The 24,941-nt window shown below is 47.3% G+C and overlaps 1 long non-coding RNA gene across 16 annotated transcripts in view; it reads right to left on the bottom strand.

Moving 5' to 3' along the window:
- The window catches only part of LOC102156622, a 121,022-nt gene extending 96,550 nt beyond the window's left edge, over positions 1 to 24,472 (bottom strand). For 10 of the 16 annotated variants that reach the window (XR_005359727.1, XR_005359730.1, XR_005359729.1 and 7 more), the window contains exons 1-2: positions 24,273 to 24,472; positions 24,049 to 24,167 (exon numbers count right to left, since the gene is read on the bottom strand). This is a non-coding gene — a long non-coding RNA (uncharacterized LOC102156622). Of the gene's footprint in view, positions 1 to 5,166; positions 5,288 to 24,048; positions 24,168 to 24,272 lie in introns of those variants that run through there. The other 6 variants (XR_005359735.1, XR_005359744.1, XR_005359740.1 and 3 more) reach the window with 3 other exon arrangements.
- Positions 24,473 to 24,941: the final 469 nt, after the last annotated feature.

Below are 24,941 nucleotides of genomic sequence, written 5' to 3'. Positions count from 1 at the left end.
TATGTAAAATGTAGCTCGAACACTTCGGAAAGACTCATATATTTAATGCTCCAGGCTTAACTCTTTCAGCTCTGATCTCCCAAACCCACGCAGCGGCATACACACAGAGACCCCTAGACTGGCAAGTCTGTCTTGCCATCCAGGTGGAATCAGGCGGGCTGTGTGACCCAGCCCCATCAGCAGGTGGGGCCCATCTCTATCCCGTGTCTACACACAGCCTGCTACACCCACTGGCCAGCCCTGTACACGGCTCAAGGAAGGCTATCCTGTCAGACTGACTGCAAAACATTGGGACCCTCCTCTCTTGCCCTCTCTTACCTGCTCCCACCCTGATCCAGGTCCTGTTCATGTCCCACTCAGACCACTTTGGACTTGAGCCTCCTGGCTCATGCATCTGCCTATCCATCAGGAATCCAGTTGGGATCTGCCCTGCCTTCCTCCAGCTTCTCATTCATTGATTCTCCAAACTTGATGCCTACTTCATGGATACCAAGCTCTGTGCTGGCATATAGAGATGGATCAGAGGGAGGTCTTGCTCTGGGGACCTCCCAGTCCGGTGGGGGAAACTGGCAGGGACATTTTTTTTTTTTAAGATTTTATTTATTTATTCATGAGAGACACAGAGAGAGAGAGAGACAGAGAGAGAGGCAGAGACACAGGCAGAGGGAGAAGCAGGCCCCATGCAGGAAGCCCGATGTGGGACTCGATCCCGGGTCTCCAGGATCACACCCTGGGCCAAAGGCAGGCACTAAACCTCTGAGCCACCCAGGGATCCCCTGGCGGGGACATTATAATGCTATGGGATAGTGACTATTAACATAACACAGTACTTGTTCTATGCTTTTAAGAACATTAATTTATATAAAATAAGAATAACAAACCCACTACATGCTAAAGTAAATAGCATTTTAAATGAAAAAAAAAAAACTACATAAAATTAGTAGGAAGAATGGCATTGCTTCACACATTGGCAAATCTCTTTAATACCTGACTTATTAGCATACGGGTGGATTTCTGCAACCTCTTTGGCATTCAGTCTATGGTGATACAGTATTTGTGTTAAAAGGTAAACTGAGGCACAGTGAAAATGTTAAGAGCTTATTTGGGCAAAAATCCATTTGAATCAGGCAGCATCAAACCAGTAGTGGTTAGGAGTGCTTCCCTAGCAGGAGCTGGGGGCAAGACTGTCACAGACAAGACAAGGAAGCAAAGAAATTACTGGATTGGCTGTAGCTTCAGTAGTGGTTGCCTTATTTGGGAATGCCTTTTTGGCTGTGATCGGGTTTTCTTTACATTTCGATTTCATAAACTTGAGGCATTTACAGGCTTAAATTCTGGTTTGCTTGCCTAGGCTGCATTAGAAGTGTCTTAGCCTTCTTGTTTAATTAGTTTAACAGCTGAACTAAATGAAGAAATGTGGCATCACACAGATGTAGGGTCGGCAAAGGGAGGACTATTTTAATAGGCTCTTCAGGTAACTGGATATTCTTCTTTGATACTCCACCAGCACTTGATGAGAGGTGGTTTCTTAAGGGGTAGCAGCAGTGTGCAATGTGACAGCCCACAGTGGAGGATATGAGTCTTCCAAAATTCTCAGTTTTCATTTGAACTCTCTCACATTTGATCACTGGCAGCAAACACTGTCACTTGTTTTCTGTGAAATGACAGCCCCCCCAAATCGGCCAACTACCCAGGTCTGATAACCACAGTGTGTGTCGGTCATTCTTTCGAGGGAAAATGATGCTCTGAGAAAAAAGTAACTAGCTCAGTTCCCAACTCAAACAACCGTGCCAGCGTACTTCCTCGAGACCACCACTGTACCCTGTGAGGCAGCACAAATACTTTATGGGTACTTCCCATTTCATCACACAAAACATTAAAAAGATAAGTACTCGAGGGTCGAAATTTAATAAATTTGGTCACTTTTACTGCTTCACCAAGCACACCCTGAAGTGAAACTGACTTTTTTTTCTTCTTCTTCTTCTTTTTTTTTTTTACTGTGCACGTGTGGTGGTGAGTCATACAATGATTACTACTGTCGTTTGGTACAACTGCCTTCATGTGAACTAAGACACCAGTAGTTTTACCCGCTGTTGCTTTGGCACCATCAGTTCAAACGCCAACTCAAGGAAAAGAGAAAATAAAATCATAGTAGTAGGATGAAAATAATTTTGATCTCATGGTTCCTGGAAAGTGCGTCAGATTCCTCCTTGGACTATACTTTGAGAACCACTGCTTTATACAATACTAGCTGGGATAAATGTGGGGCTACAGAAGCTTCTTCCCACGGATCAGAGTTTGGATTAAAGCCCTGTCCTGAGCCTCATGACTGCAACAACCTGCTTGGTCTGGGCCAGTCCCTTTCCCACACTGCTAAGAGTCAGACCCAGTCCCTTAACTTCCAGGTTCCAACTCAGATGGACCACGGACCACCACCTGTCATCAAACAGACCCACCTGCCTGCACTGCAGCTCCCCTCACTCCTACAGAAGCCAAGGGGGTTCACCTGTCCCGAGCCCTGACTATGTGCCAGGCATGTCCTAACACTCCTGCAAGGTAGACACTATCATCCCAGTTTTGCCAGTGAAGACACCGAGGCTCAGGGAAGCAGGATTCACACTCAGATCTGTCTGGCACGATCGCAGAGGGCCCTTCGCTGCCTTCTGGTCGGTTCTCACAGCCCCATTCCCGCCCCCGGCCTGGACTTCCTGCCCTTCGGGTCCGCCTGCTGGTGAGGTTCCAGCATGCTTCACAACCAAAATTTCCTGAAATGAGAAAATTCCCAGCACTCGCAGTTTTAATCATCCAGCGTCTGAATTCCTAACGTTCACAAATCACTCAGATGCTGGAAACCGTGAGACACATCAGCCTCCGGAATAGATCATCGGTAACGTCGGAGCTGGGCTCGCCTCTGCCCGAGTCTGTAATGTGTGAGGCCCGGGACGGGGCCTCCCTCCAGGGAGCACTTCCACCCCAGCCGATGGTGCGTCATGTGTGCCTCTGTACCGCACACGGGAGTTGACATCCTCTGGCCTCTTCCTCGGTGCCAGCGACTCCCTGGAAAAGCCCGAGCCCATTCATACGAGGCCCAAAACAACTCCCCAGGATGTGACCAGGATAAGAATCACATCCTAAGTCTCAGCTTCAGGAAAGTTCATCTCAAAATAAACCCAAAGCTGAAGTAAATAAAGCATTCGGATTATTTTGGGAGGGCAATTGATCAGAACTGGAGAAAGGGAAAAAAAAATACTATTGTCCACAGCCTTTGTTCAGACATTCTGCATTTCTGGTACATCTTGCTAAGTGGTGGTTTCATATCTGACATTGATGCAAGGGGGAAATGACCCATGTTTAGGAAAATTATACCATTTCTTCTGAGGGTTAAGAGTGTCCTTTAAGCACTGGTTTGAGATAGGGCAGAGAGTCTGATGAAGATTCAAGGTTGTGATGATTAAAGTCAGGCTGGAAGAAACATGTAATTTGTACCAAGGAACCAAGGGAATAACAGCTAAGGAAGAACTGCAGGGAGCACGTAGCAAGGGGACACTGCAGCCTGGGCTCCAAGGGGGAAGCGGGGCCACAAGCAGAAAGTACGATTTCCCAGGACAAGAGAAGGAACAGGAGTCGGCATCAAGACGGTCAAAGCAGTGGGCATCATGGACACCAACGGAGCCGTCGCTGACACAGTCTACCCTGACAAACAGGTTGTACCATCATGGCGTGACCACGATCATCCCGCAGTCACATCCACTGTTTCTCGAGTCTACCCTCCTTGGCTAGGCCCTGGGAATATCTCACTGATGACACATTGTCTGTGTCCTTGAGGAGCTTCCAGGCCAGTGAGCAAAACTTGTGTAGACAAGGATAGGAAGGTAACAGTGCTATGAATTCTGAGGGGGGAGGAGGTCCACCCAGGATGCTTCGTCGGGAAGTGGCCTAGTTAAACTCTTGACAAGGACAGCAGTGGGGGCAGGGCGGGCGGTAATAGATGGAGGTGGACACCAATGGTCAGCACGACACTCCCAAAGATACCGATCATCAGCTTTCTTTGGTGTGCATCATGTCACTCCTCCTAAATTCTTCAGAATTGGTCTAACTTCTATGGTCCTTAATTTAGACATGAGAAGCGATACATGGTCGTATTTGGTTGAGGAAAGCCACATAATCTAGTGGTGAAAAACAAGGAGTTTGGAGGCAGACAGACCTGGGTTTGAATTCTGTATCTGCACTTACTAGTTGTGGAAAGTTGCTTAACTTCCTGGAATCATATCTACCTCACAGAGATGATGTAAGAAATAGAATGAAATACCTAGAGTGTCTGGCACATTCTTTCTCTGAGATCAAGGAACCACTTCCCAAATATCCCTCAATTCCACATGTTACTCTCTCTCCCCAGTGTCACAACCCGATCCAGGCTGCCATCCTCTCTCCCCAGGACTTTGGGAGCCTCAGCCCTGCTGTCCCTGTTTCCTGCTTGTTCCTCTTCGGCCCCTTCTTCACACAGTCACTGAAAACGCTTTCAGGTGTGCATGTGCCCGTTCCTTTCCTCTGTCTCAAGCCCTCCATAGCTCCCCTTGTCCTCAGAGCTGAAACAGCAGTGGCTCTCAGGGCTTTCATCATCCGACCCTGCTGACCTCCCAGCCTGACCTGTTCCCGCCTGGCCCCTCACACTCCAACTCAGTTCAGCCTCCAGAACTTTGATTGTGCTTCCTTTCACCTGGAATATGGTCTCTGATCCCCTACCCTCTCCTTCTCCAGGCTAATGCTCTCCTTCCCAACACTCTATGCCTCTGTGCTTCTGTCAGGAAGCTCATCATGACTCTCCCCCCACAGCAAGACTGGATCGGGTGGTGCCCCTTCTCTGGGCTCCCATCATGGAACTTCCATGGTTTCCCCATTGCCATGCTCTATTGTAATCCACTTCTCTGTATCCAACCCTTAGATAGTCCTCTCTTAGGAGCCAGTGTTGTACTTCCTGTCCACATACTCTGGCCTGTTTTAAATGAATGAACAATCTCACAGCTAATGAATGACAGAAATGAGATTAAAACCCAGGTCGGTCAAACTCCTACACTCATGGCTTCCCCAATCCCCACTAAGACCCAACTAAAGACAGGTAGTGCCATGCCCTGGGCCCCATGGATCTCCTCCTAGGTGTGCACTCACCTTCTGCCAGGAATGCATATCCCTCTTACCAAGGAAGGTTCTGCTGGCATTGTGCAAAATTACCATTCTCAAGAACAACACTCAACCCACTGATTTTGGTGCAAACATGTTGGAGTGACAGTGATAACAGGGGGCTTTCCTGGGCTTAGGACATTGGTTTTGAGGAGTGGCAAAAACCACATTGCAGCTCAGTTCAGGAGAAAATTCCTGGAAATTTGAGCAAGCTGGTTAGTTTCTTACTCATTAAAGTGCACCGAGCCAACTCTCATTCTTTTGTCAATATTTGCAGACAGAAAACATGACAAACTGCTCTCTGTGCTGGTCAAGATATGGACACATATTGATAGGACTGGGGACAAAAATCCCCTGGGAACAAAACAAGTTTCAGGACTGGCTACAGGATAACTTTTTCCCAGTTGGGGAGGCTCCACCACAGAATGGGAAGAGAGTGTGTACTGAGTAACCATGGGAGACTCTCCCCTTCACTCTCCCACCCATAATTATTTGAGTCCAGAATATGAAGGGACTCCTATGTCATGTAAGGAGCTACGTCATATAATACTAATGATGCTATGTATTGAGGACCCTCATTGTGGTAGATATATTTAACGTATCTCTATAATCCTGAAAGCTGAGAATTTATACAACCATATTATGAATCTGGAAAATGTCGTAGGGAGGTTAAGACCTGTGTCATTGTCACTCAACTGCTAAGTGACAGAGACAAGATTCACATCTGTCCTTTATGCTCCGTCTCACCTGCCACCACTCTCTCGGGGCCCCAGCCACCATCATCAGCTCCAAATGGTTCTCCCTGCTTGCTCTTTTTCCCTCCTCCAATGCAGAGTGTTCTTTAAAAATGCAAATAAGCTATATTCGCCTTCTTGAAATCTGCTTGAAATCTTCCCATGGTAATTAACAGGCATTGCTGCTACTTCCCAGCATCCATCTTGCCTGTAACATTGTGGTCTGGTGAGCCTCGTTAGCTAATCTGGGGAGTCCCATTCGCCCTGCTACAGGAATTGGTAATCCGAGCAGTGCATTCTCTTGGCTGCAGAGATTGGGCAAGGTGTAAGGAGCAGCCATTAGTCAGAGGCTCAGAACTGATGTTTTGTTCTCATTCTAGGGCTGTCTCTCTGTGTCTCTGTCTCTGTCTTTGTCTCTCTCTCTCTCTCTCTCTCTCTCTCTCTCTCTCTCTCCAGAACATGAATGAACAAGCACAGCCTCTGTGCCTGCTGGAAGCCACCTTGGGAAGGAGACACTGGCTTCCATGGGAGGAGAACGGAGCCCAGGGAATCACAGACACAGGCTGGAGCCTGGCTGGGCCACATCTGAGGACTCTCTACCTTTCAACCTTTCACTTAATGGCGCACCAATAAACCCTCTTTATTATTCAAGCCAGCGTGGGTTAAGTTCCCTGTAACCTGCCCCAGAAAGTCTCCTGAGTAGTTCAAATGCCTCCCAGTGCACTTGGAATTGCATCCCTACCTTGATATTAAAGGCCCACTCATCTCCAAGATCAATGAGGGCTGAGGGCACGAGCTAGACTCTCATTCACCCTGGTAGTGCCAGCCCCTCACAACCATCTAGCACATAGAAGGCACTTTGTTTTAAAAAAATATATATATATATAATATAATATTATATTATAATATTATATATTTTATATGTAAATTATATATAAAATGTATATTATAATATTATTATATATGCATATGTTTTATTTATATAATTTATATAATTATTTATATAATTATAATTATAATATTATTTATATATATATATATATTTTTTTTAAAGCAAAGTGCCTTCTATGTGCTAGATGGTTGTGAGGGGCTGGCACTACCAGGGTGAATGAGAGTCTAGCTCGTGCCCTCAGCGCTCATATATATTTATATATATATGATATAATATATTATAATTAATATATATATATATTTTTTTAAGCCCATGAACCCAGGTCTCTAGCACATTATCTGCTTCCCAAAGATAGGGAGTCCAGCTGGGGTCCCGTTACATTATATGCTGGATCCACCTCTCTGCAAGATATCAGCGTTCTTAGACATTCAGGCCTTCCATCAGTGTCCTTGGGGAGACTTCCATCAGGGAGGGCTTGGCCATTCCGAGTGTGAGGATGTCAAGCAGTGCCTCTGATTGCCAGATGCTCCAGCAGGGGGCAGCTCCCGGCAACAGCCAAGCTGCAGACTTCGAGAGCGCACCTTCCTCCCACCCACCCCGCCTTGCCTAAGCCAAACCTCTGAACAGGCTGGAATTCTCACAAGTAAATGGGGACGGGACTTAGAGCCACTAGGATCTGGGTAGCAATGAACGTCGCCAGTGGGGCAGAGGGAAGGTCCAGGCATGGGTCAGAACATTTTATTCCTTTGTTTATCTAACTAGCAGGCCCTTCCTGCCTCAGGCTCTCTCTGCAGTGGCTTCCTCCGCCTGATGACCCAGCTACTCTACTCCCCGACCCACCTTTGTCTTATGTCTCTGCAGAGTGTTTATCAATAACTGATTTTGTTTACTTGTGTGTTTGTTTTCCTCTGTCCCTTCTTCCCTAATATAAACTCCATGAAAGCAGAGGCCTTGACTGTCTGCCTCCCCACCACATCTCTGGTATCAAGAATCTCCTAATAAGCACACATTATCAATGAACAGTCGGCCGGCCCCCTCCCAGGAACCCACCTTCATCTCATCAGTTAAGCGTCACTCAAATAGGCCGCCACCCCCCTCACGTACCATGGTCTCTCCTCCCAGAACCACTTTCCATCAAGACACATGTGTCTTTCCTTCATAGCTCTGATCACGCTGTGAAATGATCTCATGCGTTTATATTTACTTCTCTGTTATCTGCTTTCTCAAATTCTCTATCATTCCCTTTGCATCCCCAAAGGCAAGATCGCTGCCAGTGAACATTTACGGAAGGAACGATAGAAGGAGGGTGGGAGGGAGGGAGTCTCCAAGGGTTTGGAACTGGTGGACATGAGGAGATACAGCAAAGAAGGAATCGGATTTGATTTCAGAGTGACTCTGTGAGGTAAATAGGGCAGGTTTTGCTACATGAAGAAAGCACAGGTCAGCCATGTTGGGGCTGTCTCAAAACAGCATGGCTGCTTAAGTTCCAATTTGATCCATTTTCCAGCTCTTTCTCCTGAATCATGCAGCTCGCTTATTGAAAACTTACCTCCACACACGCTTCAAGGAGCAACAATCTCCCTTATCCCCGTCAGTACGGAGTCTCCTGAGGTGGAGACTAGCTATTTGAGAAACCAGAACTGAATCTCTTGGTTTGTTTGTCTTCACAATGCTTCAATTAAACCACTTTAATGAGGCACAAGCAGCCAATACCAGTCTGATATAAAAGTCTTTCCACGCCTTTGTGCTACAGCCAGGTCTCTGCCTCTCTCAATTATTACCTTAACCATGCCCTGGAGACCGAAGGAGCCAGTTTATTTTGACTGGGAGATTGTTAAACTGCAGGAGGCAAATCTGAGACGCTGCCAGGCTGTGATTCCCATTGCTCCTCACGGCCACGGGGTGCTGAGAATAGCCAAGGCCGCTTCCTGCTGGAGGAGGAAATGGCAGCTTCCTCAACTCCCGGAAACATTACTTCCTCTCTGGTGCCTAGCTTTGTGTTAACCAATCAGACACCCTCTTCCCACCCCAGGCTCCGGGAGACCTGGTCCAGGGCTGTAGAAGACATCCTGTTTCCCCTGAGGAAGTAGCCCAACTTGAAGGAGCCTCTAGGGTACCGCGTGAAGGGTGGGGAGGTAGTGGGGCAGGAAGGCAATGACCAGTAGTAATAATAATAGTGTCATCCAGTGTCAGCGAAGTACTAAGCCCCCACTCCACCCTCTTGTCCTGACACTCGGAGATCTAAATAAACTTGACCTAAACTCTCACTGGCCTTTGATAGTCCAAAGTCATCAAAGTTTGAAAATACAGTCCTTTTCTTGTTTGTACAGAAAATAAGCTCACACCACACATTCCAGGAATTTAGAAACACTGCCGTGGAATTTGAGTGGTCACAGGGCACCGACATACTTCTTGGCAAGTAGATTCATGGAGAAGGCTCTGGAGCCAAGCTTCCTGGGTTCAAATCCTACTTCATACTCCCTATCCCTTATTAACTATATGTTATTAGCTAAGGCAAGTTCTCTGGGCCTCAGTTTTTTTCTCCCTTTCTCTCTTTCTAGGGGAATAATGGTACCTACTTCAACAAGATTCAGTGAGATAAAGCACTTAGAACAGATAAAGCACTTGGCACAGCTCAGTACTCAATAAATGTTCATTACTGTTTTATTCTGCTTCCTCCTCCCTTTCAGAAGGGGAAAAAAAAAATCCCGTTCCTTGTCTCATGAATAATTGTACCCCTTCTCTGAAACCTTGGCATCAGCCAATATCCATACTCTTCCATCGGAACGGGCCTTGTCAGGGTATTCCTCTGAGTGCTCTCCCTGTAGACCATTCGAGTGAATGCAAATTTCTCGATCTCATTATCATTTATTACCATTTAATAGCAACCACTCAAATGATGTTTTAAGATATTATTCCATTTTTAAAAATAAATTTCATATTTTAGGATAGTTTTATATTTACGGGAAAATTACAAAGATAGTTCCAGATTTCCCATAGACTTCACACTCAGATCCCCCATTTATTAACATTGTACATGAATGTGGTACTTTTGTTACAATTAATGAGCCAAGGCCAGTATATCATTATTAAATGATAAATCTGGATCTGTATTTACTCAGGTATCTTTATATTTTACCTAATGTGCTTTTCCAGGTTCAGGGTCCTATCCAGGATAACATATTATGTTTAGTTGTCTTGTCTCCGGGGTTCACAGACCTTCCTTGTTTTTGATGACCTTGACAGTTTTGAGAACTGGTCAGGTATTTTACAGACTGTCCCTCAATTGGCCTTTGTCTGATGTTTTTCTTATAACTCAATAGACTGGGTTTGGGGAAGGAAGACTGCAAAGGCAAAGTGCCATTTTGATCATATCATTTCACCATACACCAATATGACCTCTCATTGTTGATGTTGACCTTGAACACCTGGCTGAGGTAGTGTTTGCCAGATTTCTCCATTGCAAAGCTACCATTTTTTTCTCCCTTTCCATCCCACACTCTTTAGAAAGAAACCACTATTTGCAGTCCACACTTGAGTAGGGAGATGTGCACCACCTCCTTGATGACAGAATATCTACATAAATTATTTAGAAGTCTCCTATATGGGCAATATGTATATTCTCCTTTGTTTATTTATTTAATCATTTGCTTATACCAGTATGGACACCGGGGTATTTGTTTTATATTTTGTGTTATAATCAAAATCTTAACTTACTTATCTTGTCCAAATTACGCCAGCTTTTGGTCATTGTGAGCTCTTTCACTTGGTTCCTGCAGCTCTTTGGCATAGTCCATCACTGTTTTGCTTTGTTTTGTCCTACTTTTGGACACTTTCTCACTCTCTGGTACTATGAGATGCCCTAAGCTCCTCTTATAAATTTCCTGCCCCAGTCCTAGATTCACCCATGTCTCAGAGAACTGGATACTTTTACTGTACAATGATGTTAATAACCTAAATCTGGGCACTAGGTGTGCTCACTGTGACTGGAGTGTCCTTGCTTCTAGGTTCGCTCAGCTGGCACAACTAGTTAATACACGTGTGTGTGATAACCCGTAACCCATGTATTTATACATACCTATACATATTTCTATATTTAACCATCTGTGTTTATATTAAGCTGAACACCACTGAAACTGAGGTCTTCAACTCTAATCCATTACCACATGGGTCATTCTAGCTTCCCTCCCTTACTCAACTATGTACTTTTACTCCAGCAAGAAGAAAGCTGACTTCCAGTATCCATTTATTTAATTGTTCGATTCCAACATATAAACGACCCTTGAACAATGGGGGGGGGTAGGGACACCGACCTCCATGCATTCAAAAATCCCCAACTTTTGACTCCCCCAAAACTTAAGTACCACCAGCCTGCTGTTAACTAGAAGCTTTACTGATAATATAAACAGCCTATAACACATACTTTATATGTTATAGATATTATAGATTCTATTCTTGCAAGGAAGTAAGCTAGAGAAAAGAAAATGTTATTAGAAAATCATAAAGAGAAAATACATTTACAGTACTATATTGTAAAAAGATCTGCGTGTAAGTGTACCCGCACAGTTCAAACCCATGTTGTTTAAGGGTCAACTATACCTCTAAAGCAGTATCAGAATCGTTGACATATATTCCATGGGAACTATCCTTTTAACTAAAGTGCAGTGCTTATGGGATGCCTGGGTGGCTCAGTTGGTTGAGCGTCTGACTTCAGCTCAGGTCATGATCTTGAAGTCCTGGGATTGAGCCCCGCATTGGCCTTCCTGCTGAGCAGGGAGTCTATTTGCTTGTCCCTCTCTCTCTCCCCTCCCCTTGCTCATGCTCTTTCTCTCTAATAAATAAAATCTTTAAAAAATAAATAAATAAAGTGCAGTGTTTATATACAGTTCCTTCTGCCTTTAGTTTTACAAACTCCCCTCATTTCCAAAGTTACTCAGTCCAGTGACTTCTTCCTCCACCCCCTTCACTAAAGTTATGTCATACACGTGTAATACAGTTAGACTGCTCTGTCACATTCTCACGCCATCCTGGATCCCTTGATATCTCAATGGTTTTCCTTTAATGTGTATACATGAAGGTTCATTCTGGCCATATAGTTCGGCATGTTTTCATAGCACATAATGTCATGCGCCCACAGTTACAGTATCAAATCCTAAAACAAACCCTAAATTTCACCTATTTAACCCTCCCTCATGCTTCTGGCAACTACAGATGTTTTTAGCTCTACTTTAATTTCACCTTTTCTAGGAGAGCATATAACTGGAATCACAGAGTACGCAGCCTTGGCTGACTGCCTTCTTTCATCTAGCAATACGCATGTAAGAGTCATCTGTATCTTTTCAAGGCTTAATAGCCTTTTTCTTCTTATGATGGAATATCTCATTGCATATATGTACCACAGTTTACCCATCGACTGGGGAGTATATCGGGTGTGTGTGGGGGGAGTGGAGGGAGGATTCAGTTTTTGGTGCACAGAGTTTCCACATCAGAGAAATACCTAGAAGTGCAGTTGCAGGATCATGTGGTGAGACTCTATTTTAGTTCCATAAGAATCTGAAAGACTGTCTTCTAAAGAGTCATGCCATTTTGTGCTCCTACCAGCAATAGAGTTTCTGCTGCTGTACATACTCATCAGTATTTGGTTATTGTTGGCGTTTCAAATTTGGGCCACTCTTAGAGGTGTGTAGTGATACTACACTTAGTTACTAGTTACTGTCTTAACTTGAAATTTCCTGATGAAAATGATGTCAATCGTCTTTGCATGTGATTAGTTACCTTCTCTAAACCTTCTTTGGTGAGGTGTCTGTTTTAGGTCTTTTGCTCATTTTCTTATTGTGTTTTAAGTATTCGTGTGTATTTTAAATAGAAGTCCTTTCTCAGACACGTGTTTTGCCAATATTTCCTCCCATCCTGGGGCTCATCTTTGGACTCTTTTAATAGTGTCTTTCACAGAGAAGTTTTTAATTTTTAAAAAAATTTTAGACGCTTTTAATTTTAATGAAGTCCAAGGTACCAGCTTGTCCTTTCACAGACCATGTCTTTGGTGTTGTATCTACAAACTCATGGCCAAGCCTCGAATGATTTTAAATATGTTCTCTTATGTAATCATGATCCCATTGCTCTGAGGCAAAATGTGTGTTACATCCATTTTGCAAAGGGAATGGCTGCCTGCCACACTTTTCTCTAAAGTATCTTTAAACAGGCAAAAGAGAAAACAGGTAAGAACTAAGAGAGAATGGGTAGTTTATAAAAGCAGGCCAAGACAAGTATTAAATATCTTCAAAGCTCCCTATTCAGCTTTAAATTTTCAGCATGTGACTATCTTCTCCACTACCTAGCTGATTTTGTTTTAATATAAATATTATATTATTGTTGCTGGAGCATGCATATGTGCACGCACACAGACACACACACACCACTACCACCAACATTGTGATAAAACCTGTGCTTCATCAGGAAATTTCATGTTTATTGAGTGGGTGACTTTGCATCCCCCAGAACAGTGACATGCTCTTTCCAAGAATATTTGTACCTCTGTTTGGAAAGCAAACTGGACTGAAGGAGGGGCAACATTCAGTAACTTGTCCAGTGTCATGCAGCTAGCTAAATGACAGATCCAGGATTTGATTCCTGAATGAGCAGACTCCCAAAGCAGTGCTCCTGGAGCCTGTGGGCTGCAGTATGTGTGTGTGCCAGATCCTTGGCCAGAGACAGTCTGGCTCAGGGAGGCTGATGTTACCTCCATCTCAAGGAAGCACCCCTCTCTCCCCCTGCCCGCCCCCCCCCCTCCCCCCGCCACTGACCTGGCCTTCCCCAGGCTTCGCAGCCTCTAGAATCCTACCATGTAATTTAGGCTTGCCTCCCCTTTTAAGCATAACTACAGAAAGGGAAAGAGCAACCCTAGAATGTGCCTCTCACTGAAGCATGTGAATGTGGGGTGGGGGGGGCAGCCTTAAGGGATGATAACCTAAAAAAAATTACCGATAGTAGAAAACTTTCTATGTCAAAACGATTTTTTGCTGAAACAACAATGCACATAATAAAACGTATTGAGGAAACTTATAATTATGCCAAATTAAACTGTGTAGAAGTGTCTCTCTGGCCGTGAGAACCATTTATTTCTTGGTGCAGTTGCATTCAGCCACCAGCCCAGGGTAGCTGAGGTTCTGAAAGCAGCAGCTACAGGAGAAAAAGAGGTCATTCTCTCAGAGGAATGGCCTTTGCCCTCCAGAGCTGGGATCTGACTGGCTTCTCTGGAAGGAGTGGGGGCCGCCAGCATCTCCCAGTTGACAGCCGGCTTTCAGAGACCAGCACTGGGCAGAGGAGCCTCTGTGCTCCCTGCCCGCCTCATGTGGATCTCCTGCATTCAGCAAACCTTCCTGTGTGGGGGCGTGGGCCCCCCAAATCCACCCTCGCCCCCAGAAGACAGTGGTCCCAGAACTTCCCTGAAGGTGTCGCCCCTTTTTCACATGCCAACTGGAGGCCAAGGCCTAACTTTGTCTCTACTGCACCAATGACTAACTCTGTCCTCCTGCCTGACCTCCCTAGACCACTTTCCTTTCCTCTGCAAAACAGGTATCCCCTAAGGTGGGGTCGACCCCTCCTTGCTTTGACAGAGATTGCTATTCCAGCAGAAAAACTGGCAAGGAGGTGGCTACATGGGTGAGCCCAGCCTTCACAGCTTGCAGCAGAAACTTCAAGTCCTTTCAGTAGCAAATGGTTCCTCTCTGATGCATGTAAAACATTTAGCAGGGCGTGCTGAGCCAGTCAGTGTTAAAACTTTCCTTCCCTTTTCTTGCAACAGCTTCAAAGCACCCCCACCCACTTTTGCATGCCTCACTGCCCAGGACTGGGCAGCTCGGCCCCACACCCCGCTGACGCCCTGAACCCCAGTGCACCTTCAGGGAGAGCTTTGGGGTGACCACCATCATTCACGTTTCAAAGACTCCAAAACGGGGCTCCGAGCCCCACCCATCCTGATCAGCGTGACCAAAGGAGGGAGCTGGAACAGGGGGTTTTGGAGGATTAACCAGCTCTCCCACTGAGAGGCCGGGCAACCTGTGTTACTAAATCCTCCTACTGGATTAAGCCTGAGCCCACAGATCACCCGCAGCCTTGAACAGATGTGACACAATGGGACACTTTCTGGGCCTTGGTCCAAAGAAGGGGCTAAAAGTAGACGACGCCTGGGCACATGGCACTTGTCACTCTCTCCCTTGTGTTATTTGTCGAGGCAGCAGGGTGTCTTAAAAAGAACATGAGCCAAAAGACCTGGGTTTGCTCCCAGCTCTGCCACTTGCCAGCTGTGTGACCCTGAGTGGGTTACTTGACTTCTCTGGGCCTCAGTTCCCCCAGCAGAAAAACGGGATTCAATTTATGGATTTCACAGACTCTTGAAGGATTCTGAAATAACATGAAAAACTCATTTCCTCAAAAAGCCTGTGCATGAAATATGAATAGGACTTGCCTGGGCTGGGATGGAGGCCTGGCTCAAATGGCATCTCACATCTGTGGCTTTCCTCATGGCGCCATTCTCATTACTTCCAGCTTTACACAGTCTTTCAAGTTTCTCTCCTTTTGATGGTGGCTTCTCAGAAATAGGGGTCCCACTGCATTTATCTTTGCTCTCCATCACCTAGCCACCCATGGGTGCCTAGAAATGTATATCAAACTACAAGCACTTGGTAGCTGGTACCTCCTCCGCCATCATGAACTGGCATATCTATTGATAGGTATGTCCCATCTCCCCTCCTAGACTGTAGGTGTTCCAAGGACAGCAACCAGGTCGGATTCATCCATGCATCCACCATGGTACCACGCTGGATAGACACAGTGGGGAGGACCCACCTTCCACTCATTGACCTCACTTAGACACAAGCTGCTGCTTCCAACGTCTGCATCTCTGTTCCCTTCTGCATTCCAAACAAATATTTATTGGTGGTCAGATGCCTGGTGGGCCTTGGGAGGAGGTGAGAGGGGGCAGGTCAGTAGTAACTGCTGTTCCCTTCTGTCTGCAGTGCCTTTAGCCATTCCCCAAACCACATCCTCACACGGAGATCCCTACAGCCACCACCTTGTCACAGCCAATTTGCCTACTTGACTCTTATTTCTCCTTCAGAATACAACTCAGGTGTCACCTGGCTGTCACAGTGGTGGTCTGCACAGCAGACATGCAGGACAGCTGGCAGGAGCCCAGACACTGGAGTCGAAGGTTAGCCTTGGCACAAATGAGCTGTGTGACTTTCAAAAAGTCATCTCCCTAATCTGAGCCTCAGTTTGCTCATCTGTAAGATGGGAATGATAGCACCTTCTTCATGGAGCTGCTATGAGGAGTAGTAAATGTAAAGAGTTTGGCATAGAGCTCAACATGTGGAAACCTCTCAGTGAGCAGCTGCTGTCGATGCATAGGAAACATTCCTGGATCCCAGACCGGATCGGGTGCCCCTCCCCTGGACTCTGAATGCACCCCATGCTTATTCCTGTGGTTGCCATTCATCTGAGTGTTTTAACATCTGCTCATTATTTGTGGCCTAACTAGATGGTAAGCAACTCATGGGCAGAAACTCTATGTTGGTACCCCCAGCACCCAAGAGCAGGCCAATTCATTGTGTGAGCGAATGAATGGATGGAATGAATGAAGGCATGAGTAAATAAAGTGTCTTAATAGGCCCTCAGGCTACATTGACAACAATGCCTATTCTAAGTCCCACGAGGGCTAGAGCTGGGGTTGCTCAGAGTGGCTCAGGTCTGAACCCAGCCTAGGATATCACGTTGGGCCCTGAGGACAGAGCGGTGGGGACAATAAGAACTAAAAGGCAGACTCTCATGCATCCTTGTTACTACTGACCTGCCCCCTCTCACCTCCTCCCAAGGCCCACCGGGCATCTGACCACCAATAAATATTTGTTTGGAATGCAGAGATTCACTTACTAATTTAATAAATATTTACTGAGCCAGACACCATTCCAAGCAATAGGTTACAGCAATGGATGGGACAAGCATGTTTACAGGACAGACAAAAGGAAATATGATTCCTTAGAAAGGTGACATAAGCCCGTATCACCTGTCATTGTGGAGAAAGAGGAGGAGGAGGAGGAGGAGAAGGAAGAGGGATAGACCGGGAGCCAGGAAGCCCACATTCATTCTTTTACTATCAGCATTCATCTCAGCCAAGTCACGTAGCTTTTCTCTGCCCCATGACATGTTACTCACACAGGACAGTTATATCTGCCCTACTCACGGCAAGGTCAGATAGTCATATTGGGAATGATTCTAGAAAATGCTGCGGAGTCAGGGAAGGATGACAGCTTATTGCCACAATGACCTGGTTCAGTGACCTCCGTCTACCCCTCCAAGCCTTTACTTCTTCCTCTGTAATGTAGGGATAAAGACTCACTTGGCCTACCTCCCAGAGTCCTTGTGGTCTCAACCTAGACCACAGAAAGGACACAGGGCCTGGTAAACAGCACACAGCACTGACTATGGAACTCCCTGCTGTAGGCCTGTCCTTAATCCACTCATACCTCAATCTCAAAGCCTAGCTTCCCCTCAGGTGAATCAGTAAGCTTCACTGACCCTCAGGATCTTCATCTGTAAAATGAGAATAATAATCCCTGTCTGGCCCAGCCCACAGTGCTGTGAAAATCTAATGAAATGATGGATATGAAAAGCTTTGGCAAATGCTGACATACTGTATACACGATAAAGTGTTTGGTAAATCTGAAGCGTGATTGTTCTTTATGTTGTCGTATGCTCCCTGTGGTAGAACTTGACTTGGTCCCACATCCCTACCCAGAGAGAAAGAAAAGAACCATTAAGATGGTCTCCAGGCAGCCCAAACGTGTGCGGAATCTCACTTGATTCTTGAGGTGACCCCATGTGTTATGCAGGAAAAAAAGGTGTTTTCCGTTATTGGGGAGGAAGATAGAATAGGATTCAAGGTTGTCACTATTGTATCTACAGTGTGACCTTGGGCGAGTTGTTTTCCCTCACTGAGCCTTATTCTCCACATTTGTCAAATAAAGAGATCAGATTCTTTTTAAGAGGCTTACGACTACAAGAAAAAAAAAAGGTGATAATCAATAACTCGATTTGTTATCTCACAGCAAAAAACCCAGCTAGAAGGGTCCCAGGCTGGCTATTACACGGCCTCAAAGGGGTCAGGGCCACAAGCCAGTTTCTAGGTAATTCTTTAATCCTAGGCGTCAAGATGGCTCCTGCAGCTCCAAACTTCACACCCTTGCTCATAATGTCCCAAGGCAAGAGGAGGTGAGTGTTTGTCTTGGGCCTCTTCTTAAGAAAAGAATAAGGAAAACTTTCCCAGATGTGCCCCTTGTATTTCATGGTGGGGGGCGGGGGCAGGAGGGTGATCACATGCCTCTTAACTAAACAATCGGGAAAAAGAAAAAGAAATTACCATGATGAGCAACAAAGTCAGTGTTCTAATAACAAGAACCAAAGTAGAAATGGCTGCTGGGCAGGCAACCTTCAGCGTCTGACATAGGCTCTGGATCTCTGAAGTCCCCTCAAACCCCGAAGTGCAAGGATGAGATCAGCCCAAGGTCACAGAACCCCATGGGAGGAACTGAGACACCCCCCCACCACCACCACCTCTGCTCAGTCTCCAAGCCCTACCCTGTTCCTAGTGGATGGAACTGGGTGGCAGGTGGTGTTGGTGAATGAACCCGGACTCCACAGCTGTGAATTCTCCTCCGGCCTGCAGGACGTCCATTCAGGCAAGGTGCACCTCTGGCAGCTTTCTAAATTCCATTTCTAAAAACAGTCTAGCCTCCAGGCCTAGAGCCCATGACCCCTTCCTTTCCTTCCTGCATCTTCTAATAAATAAACAGAAACTTATACAAGTGACTTAAACAAAATAGAAATCTCTTCCGTCCCCCTCCCCCCATGTTAGGAGTCTAGAAGCAAGCAGCCCAGGGCTCCACCGTCTCTAAGAACCCAAGGTCCTTCCATCTCTCTGCCCCTCCAACCTCAGCACACCTCCATCCTCAAGGTTATTCCGTGGTCCAAAATCACTTCTTTATCATTACGTCAACATTCTTGAAGGAAAAGGGAAAAGCAGAACCACTAGCACCAACAAAGACCTTTATCTTCCTACTCTCTCCTTTTTTTTTTATTTTTAAGTAGGCTCTATGTCCAACGTGGGGCTCGAATCCATGACCCCGTGATCAAGAGTCTCATGCTGGACCAATGGAGCCAGCCAGGCACCCTTTACCCTCTCCTGTTTTTAAGGAGACTTCCAACACATCCCATCCCCAAACTCCTTATATCTCATTGGCCAGAACTTCAGCACAAGGTCAGACCTCACTGCTAAGGAGGCTGGGAAATGCCCTTATTAAACTGGGCATATTGCAATTCCCAATTCACTTAAATTAGTAAGCAACACAAAGAGAATGGATATGGGGCAGGCAGCTCGCAATCTCTGCTACAGTTCCAGGGCTGATCGTCAGAGGTAACGTGAGTTCTGGATAAGGAGATCTGGGTGGTTGATCACTGCAAAGTGTTGGAGGACAGGGGACACTGGGCAGTGGTGGCGGCGGTGGTGGTGGTTGTCTCTCTTGGTGCCTGGCTCCCTATGGCACATAAAACATGTCTCCACATCTCCCCAGACCTCCTCACATGGAGGGTGGGACTTCTAGGTCAACTGTGGGAAAGTGAATCTGAGGAAAGCTCATTCCTTCATTTGTTCATTCTTCCATTCCATTCAACGAGAATCTTCTGCATGCCAACAGCGGTGCCAGGCATTGAGGATTCAGAGACTCATCATCAGCCCCGCTTCTGGGAGTTTATAGTCAATTGAAAAATCCCAGGAAAACATCCATTATGACACAAAATTCTATGTTAAGGACAGGAACAAAGAAACAGGAAGCTAGGAGAGGAGGATGCTAACACAGGATGCTTAAAAGATGAACAAGAGCTTGTGGGGAGAGGAGGTTGGAGAGTACAGGAAGGAGGCCAACATGTGAACAGGTATGAATGTGTGGAAGAGTGTGTCACGTTCCAGGAACATCTTCCCACCACACTGACCCTCAGGTAAAGCTGTGCTTTCTGAGCTGGCATTGTTTATTCTATTTGTTTGAATTCAAACAGATCAGAGATTGGATCTCAGCTCTACCTAACAATATGAGTTCAGACAAGGGTCTTCAGCCTGAACTTGAGCTTTCCCATCATCATGAGCTGCAGTGTCCTGGTCCATAAAGGCCATCAGCCACTGGTGGGAGGGACTGAGGTCATGCATGCACGTGCCTGGCCTGATCCGGACACACAGTGGGCTTTCAATCCCTGTTTCTCCCCTCCTTCCCTTTCCCCACAGCTGTGGGGTGAACCCAGCAGGTTCCAGGGAACCGAGAAGAGGAGAGAGCCACTGACAAATGGCTTAAGGAGAACAAGAGCGGTTTCTGTCTAGATCATGGAACAGGAAAAACTCAGACCAGAGAGAAGCCACGATGCATGCTACAGAGCCAAGTGCATTGCTGGCCCTCTGCTAAGGCAGCTGAGAGAGCTCCCACAGCAGGGGGTGGGGGGTGAGGAGGAGAGGGGAGGAAGGTGGCCCTGCCTGGTGGCCCTGTGACTCCCTCCTGCAATTCCCATGACTCCCTGTGCTGGCTTCCTCCTCTGGAGAAAGGTGGGAGGGAGATGGCCGCCCTGTAGGGTGCAGGGTGCGGGCCGCCCAATGAGGAAGGCTCCTCCATCCCTGTGCCTCTGCCAGCTGGGCTACTCACCCCTGGGCTGTTTGCTAGCTCTGCCTCTGGGACCATCTTCAGGCTCAGCGCCATCCGGCTCTCCCTTCTTTTCACCTTCCACACCCTGCCCTTCCTGACCCCCATCTCCAGGAAGCCCCTTCTGACAATGCCCATCTGCACTGACCTCAAGATGTCATCAGGCTGGACCGCACCATGAGATGCTCATGCCCTTTCTTCCATTTTTTTCTGTTCCGCTCCATCCTCACCTCACCTGGTCCAAAGCCCTCTGGTCTCCCTGAACCATCACTTTCAGGGGGACTCCCCCTGCCCCACCACTGCCCACTGTAAGTCAAGGCCACATCGTCTCTCCCCTGATAAGACAACATCAATCCCTCAAGATGCCACGCCCTGGCTCCGCTTCCCTGTCTTTATCTTTTGGGCTTCCATTTACACAACACGTCCTTTGCAATCCTTCCTTTGGCCTTTGCCTCTAACACTACCCAGACTAAGTATTCCTACCAGGAGCCCCTTTTGCACCCTGATTCCCCCATGACTCCTCTTATTAATGCTGAAACTCACCAGCTTATGCCTCTTTCCCCCTCCGACAATACGTCATATGAGAGTAAGGGATTGTCTCTCCCACTTTTCAGAATTATCCCCAGGACCTAGCCTGGTGCCTACCTGGGGCAGGTGCACAAATGACCTACTGTGAACTAAGCAACCTTCCACTGATTACACCGAACCCACAAGAGATGCACAATGAATGTCACCCTGGCTCCAGCCAGTCCCCAACATTTATCTAGTGTCCACCAGGTGTCAGACACTGAACTAGGTCCCAGGAGAGATTGATAAATAGGGCAATCCCTGCTCTCACAAGATCCCAGGCTGAGGGGGACAGGAGACAATTGCAGTGGAGGGTGGTGAAGTCAAAGATGCAAGAGATGCAACCCCACTGCTATAGCAGTACAGGGAGGGAAGCCAAACTTCATCTGGGAGAATCAGGGAAGGTTTCTCAGAGGAGGTGGTAGTTGATGGGTCCTTTCAGATAAGGGGGAATTGGCTAGGTTTAGGAAAGAGGACTGGGCTGGCCAAGGTGGAAGTAGCAACGTATGTAAAGACAGGGAAAGAGACAAAAAAGTCCCTACATTAGGGGCAGGCTGAGAAGCCCAGGGTCATGGGGGTGTAAAGTCCAAGAGGGAAGTGGAGGCAATGAGGCTGGGAAGGAAGGCCTCAGGGCCCACGTGGGAAGGACCTTGCCCTGCTAGGTGATGCAACTGAGCCCTGATCCTGTAGGCAGTGGGGAGCCATGGAGGCCTCTGAGCATGTTAGTCACGTGTCCAAGTTTGATATCTCAAAAGATGTCTCTAAGCACAGAATAATCTCATATCCTACCCTCTCTTTTCACAAACTCTCATTCATGTCCTCCATCCTTCTTCCTGCAGACCGGTAATTGCCAAGGTGTGGCTCTGAACCAGCAGCATCACATCAACTGGGAAGTGGTTAAGAATGCAAATTCTTGGGCCATGCCTGACCCACAGAATCTGAAACACTGGGGGTGGGGCCCGCCATCTGTGCTTTAATAAGGCCTTCAGGTGATTCTGGTGTACACTCAAGTTCAAGAACCAGTGTTCCAGACACCCCAGTCTCCTAAGAAGGGAAAGGATAAAATACCAATATCCTCCCTGAAGCCGCAGAGCTCTCCAGAAGCACACCAACATGAGGGTCTCCATTGCAGTGAACTTACTCTTTCCCCCAATGAACATCACAGCACGCCTATCGAGTGGAGACAGAAGGCAGAATGGTCCGTGCCCTTACTCATTCTGTGCTTTAACCCACAGAAATTATTGAGTGCACGCTCTTCATGGGTCCAGCTTGAACTCAGACACATCTGAGCCTTGAGTGGAACAAGGCCTCCAGTGGGGAGGTGAGACAAGAATGCTGGGTGAGCTCAGTACCCAGCTCTGCCTTCAGGAGGGGCTGTCCTGGGGGGAATCTCTAGGTGTGCATTGCGTGGTCCTCCTGCAGGGGCTCGAGAGAAAGGGGCTCCCTGCTGTGCGGGGAAGGGCATGGGGTGGGGCACTCCAGCAAACACCAGTGACACATGTTTCATATTATATGCAACATTCTTTGTGGGAGCCCCAGTGAAAAATACACATGGCCAACCATCCCTTTCTAGGCAGGAGGGGCCCCAGGAAAGGGGATTTGGGCTGCTGGCTTTATCAAGACTTAGAAACAAAGTGAAGGCTTTGAGTTTATTAGAAAAACACATGGTTTGTGTATGGGTTTTTAATTTAAGGATCTAGAGATGGTCTGGATATCAGGGGATACCTGAGGAGCCCACCTGGGTCTCAAAACAACGGGAGAGGGTGCATGGGATCTGGCATCTACCCCAGCTCCCTGACTTCCTTGCTGTGTGGCAGTGGGGGATCCACCCGCTTGGCTGGGCTTCTATTTCCTATTTCCTCATCTTGAATATGATAATAACACTGCCTCTCCCAGAGAAGGCGCTCTGAAGACTCTGTGAAATGGCATGTATAATGCTTTGTAATACATATCACATAAAAAGGATTCGTCTTATCATTGTTATGCATACATAATTCAAAAGGAGATATTGTCCAAAAAATTATCCGGCAGCATAATACAGTGGAAGAACCATGGATTTGAAGACATTTAAAACTAGATATAAATCCCAACTTCACCACTTCCTGGCTGTGTGACCTCAAGCAACTTATTTCACTTCTCTGAGCCTCGGCTTTCTCATCTGCAAGATGGGGGTTGAGGGGTGGATGCAGACAGGCTGCTGCAAGGACTAACATGTACTCTCTGTAAACGTGCCCGGCCTAAGGAGATGCCTCTGTACAGGTGAGCACTGCACCCCAAAGATGCCCAAAGATGCCCAAAGCGGCACCGCCCGTGTCCCCGGGTCTGAGGCCACTCCGAGTGTCAGCTCTGTGTGCACAACCCCTCGCTGGAGGAGAGAAGCTGCCTGCTTCCCCTGACACGCTTCTGAAAGCTATTCTTCATCCTCACAGCTCTGGGAGCCACCCCGGCCACCTCGATCAAATTACAGGTCCATTTGCTTCCCTCCCGGAGCACTGTGGTCTGGAAGCTGCTCCCCCCACCCCTTCTCCAGCCTGGTGAGCTGGGCCAAGAGCTCGGCTCTGAGTAGCACAGAGCCAGCGCCTCTCATTCAGGCACACAGAAAGTGTCACAGCTGGCCCCATGGTCATTCCCTTGCAGGCGGATTCACCAATTTCCAGGCCCCAGGAAGCGGCCCCCAGCCTCTACTTCTTTTCAGCTGAGTAAGTTCCCTGGAGGGGAGGAGGTTTCATAAACCCCCAGAAACTTGGCAGGTGTGGGTGAGGGATCTGATCCAAGGCAGGGGGATGGGAGTGAACATTTGTGGATCATCTCCTTGTGTGCTCAGCAAATCCCAGCATGAGCATCACCTTTCTGGGGGCCCCTCTCCTGGCCCTCCCCCGGACTCGGTGAAGTCCTGCTACACGCTCCCTCCGCAAGCTGCACTTCTTGTGGCAGTACTTACAAGGTTGAGTCTTTCTTCCCTGGTTAGCTTCGTGAGGGGCAGCATCAAGTCTACCTCCTTCTCCAGTGATTCCTCTAGCACCTGCCACAGTGGCTGCCACATAGTAGGTGCTTCACATTCTACCAAATGAAAGAAGAAAACCGCGTGGCAACGCTGTAGGATAAATACCATTTTCCTGACTTTTCGGAGAGGCAACCAGGACTCCAAGAACTGAAATGTCTTACCCAAGCGGAAAAGCCAGTAAACGGTGGAGCTGAGATTCAAACCCAGGCTTTCACCAGGCCTCGCTGTATTTGATTCATATTAAGATCAGGCTTAAAATGTTAACAAAGGCAATTTTTAAAAATAAAGAAGCTGAAACTGTTTGCCCAGAACTCCCTCTCCACCCCCAACACAGCATGATTTGTACCAAGTGAGAGAGAGGCTTCTGAGAGCTCTGTGCAACCCTCATAAGGCGGAGAATGGGGACAGGGGAGGCCCTTGTCCCCAGCTGCCAGGGACTGGCTCCTCACGCTGAGCCCCTCCCCAGCTGGTCCCCACCAGGGCAGGACGGGGAGGAAAAGTCTCTGGGGAACAAAGACCACATTTTCCCCTGGGAAGCTGAGAACCAAGCGCTGGGGAAACAATAGCCTTGCTGGGATCAAAGGGAGCCAGGCCCAGACAAGGGACAAAAGCTGAGTCCTAGCAGAGAAAGAATGACAACCTGCTCTCCTCCTCCTTTTGCAAAGGTCTCCAGAGAGCAGACAGGGGCCCACCCCACCTTCCCACTTCCCCTCCCCACATGGCAGAGCCAGGAAGCAGCCGAGTTGTTCTTATCCCTGCCAGCCTGGTTCTAGTCCCTTCTGGGCCTTCGCTCAAGTTTTTCCTCTGCCTAAAGTACTCTTCCCCTCCTT

This window comes from Canis lupus, chromosome 5 (genome assembly GCF_011100685.1).
Source record: "Canis lupus familiaris isolate Mischka breed German Shepherd chromosome 5, alternate assembly UU_Cfam_GSD_1.0, whole genome shotgun sequence".
NCBI lineage: Eukaryota > Metazoa > Chordata > Mammalia > Carnivora > Canidae > Canis > Canis lupus.
The sequence above is the reverse complement of the archived record's forward strand: the minus strand, read 5'-3'. Positions and strand labels throughout refer to the sequence as shown.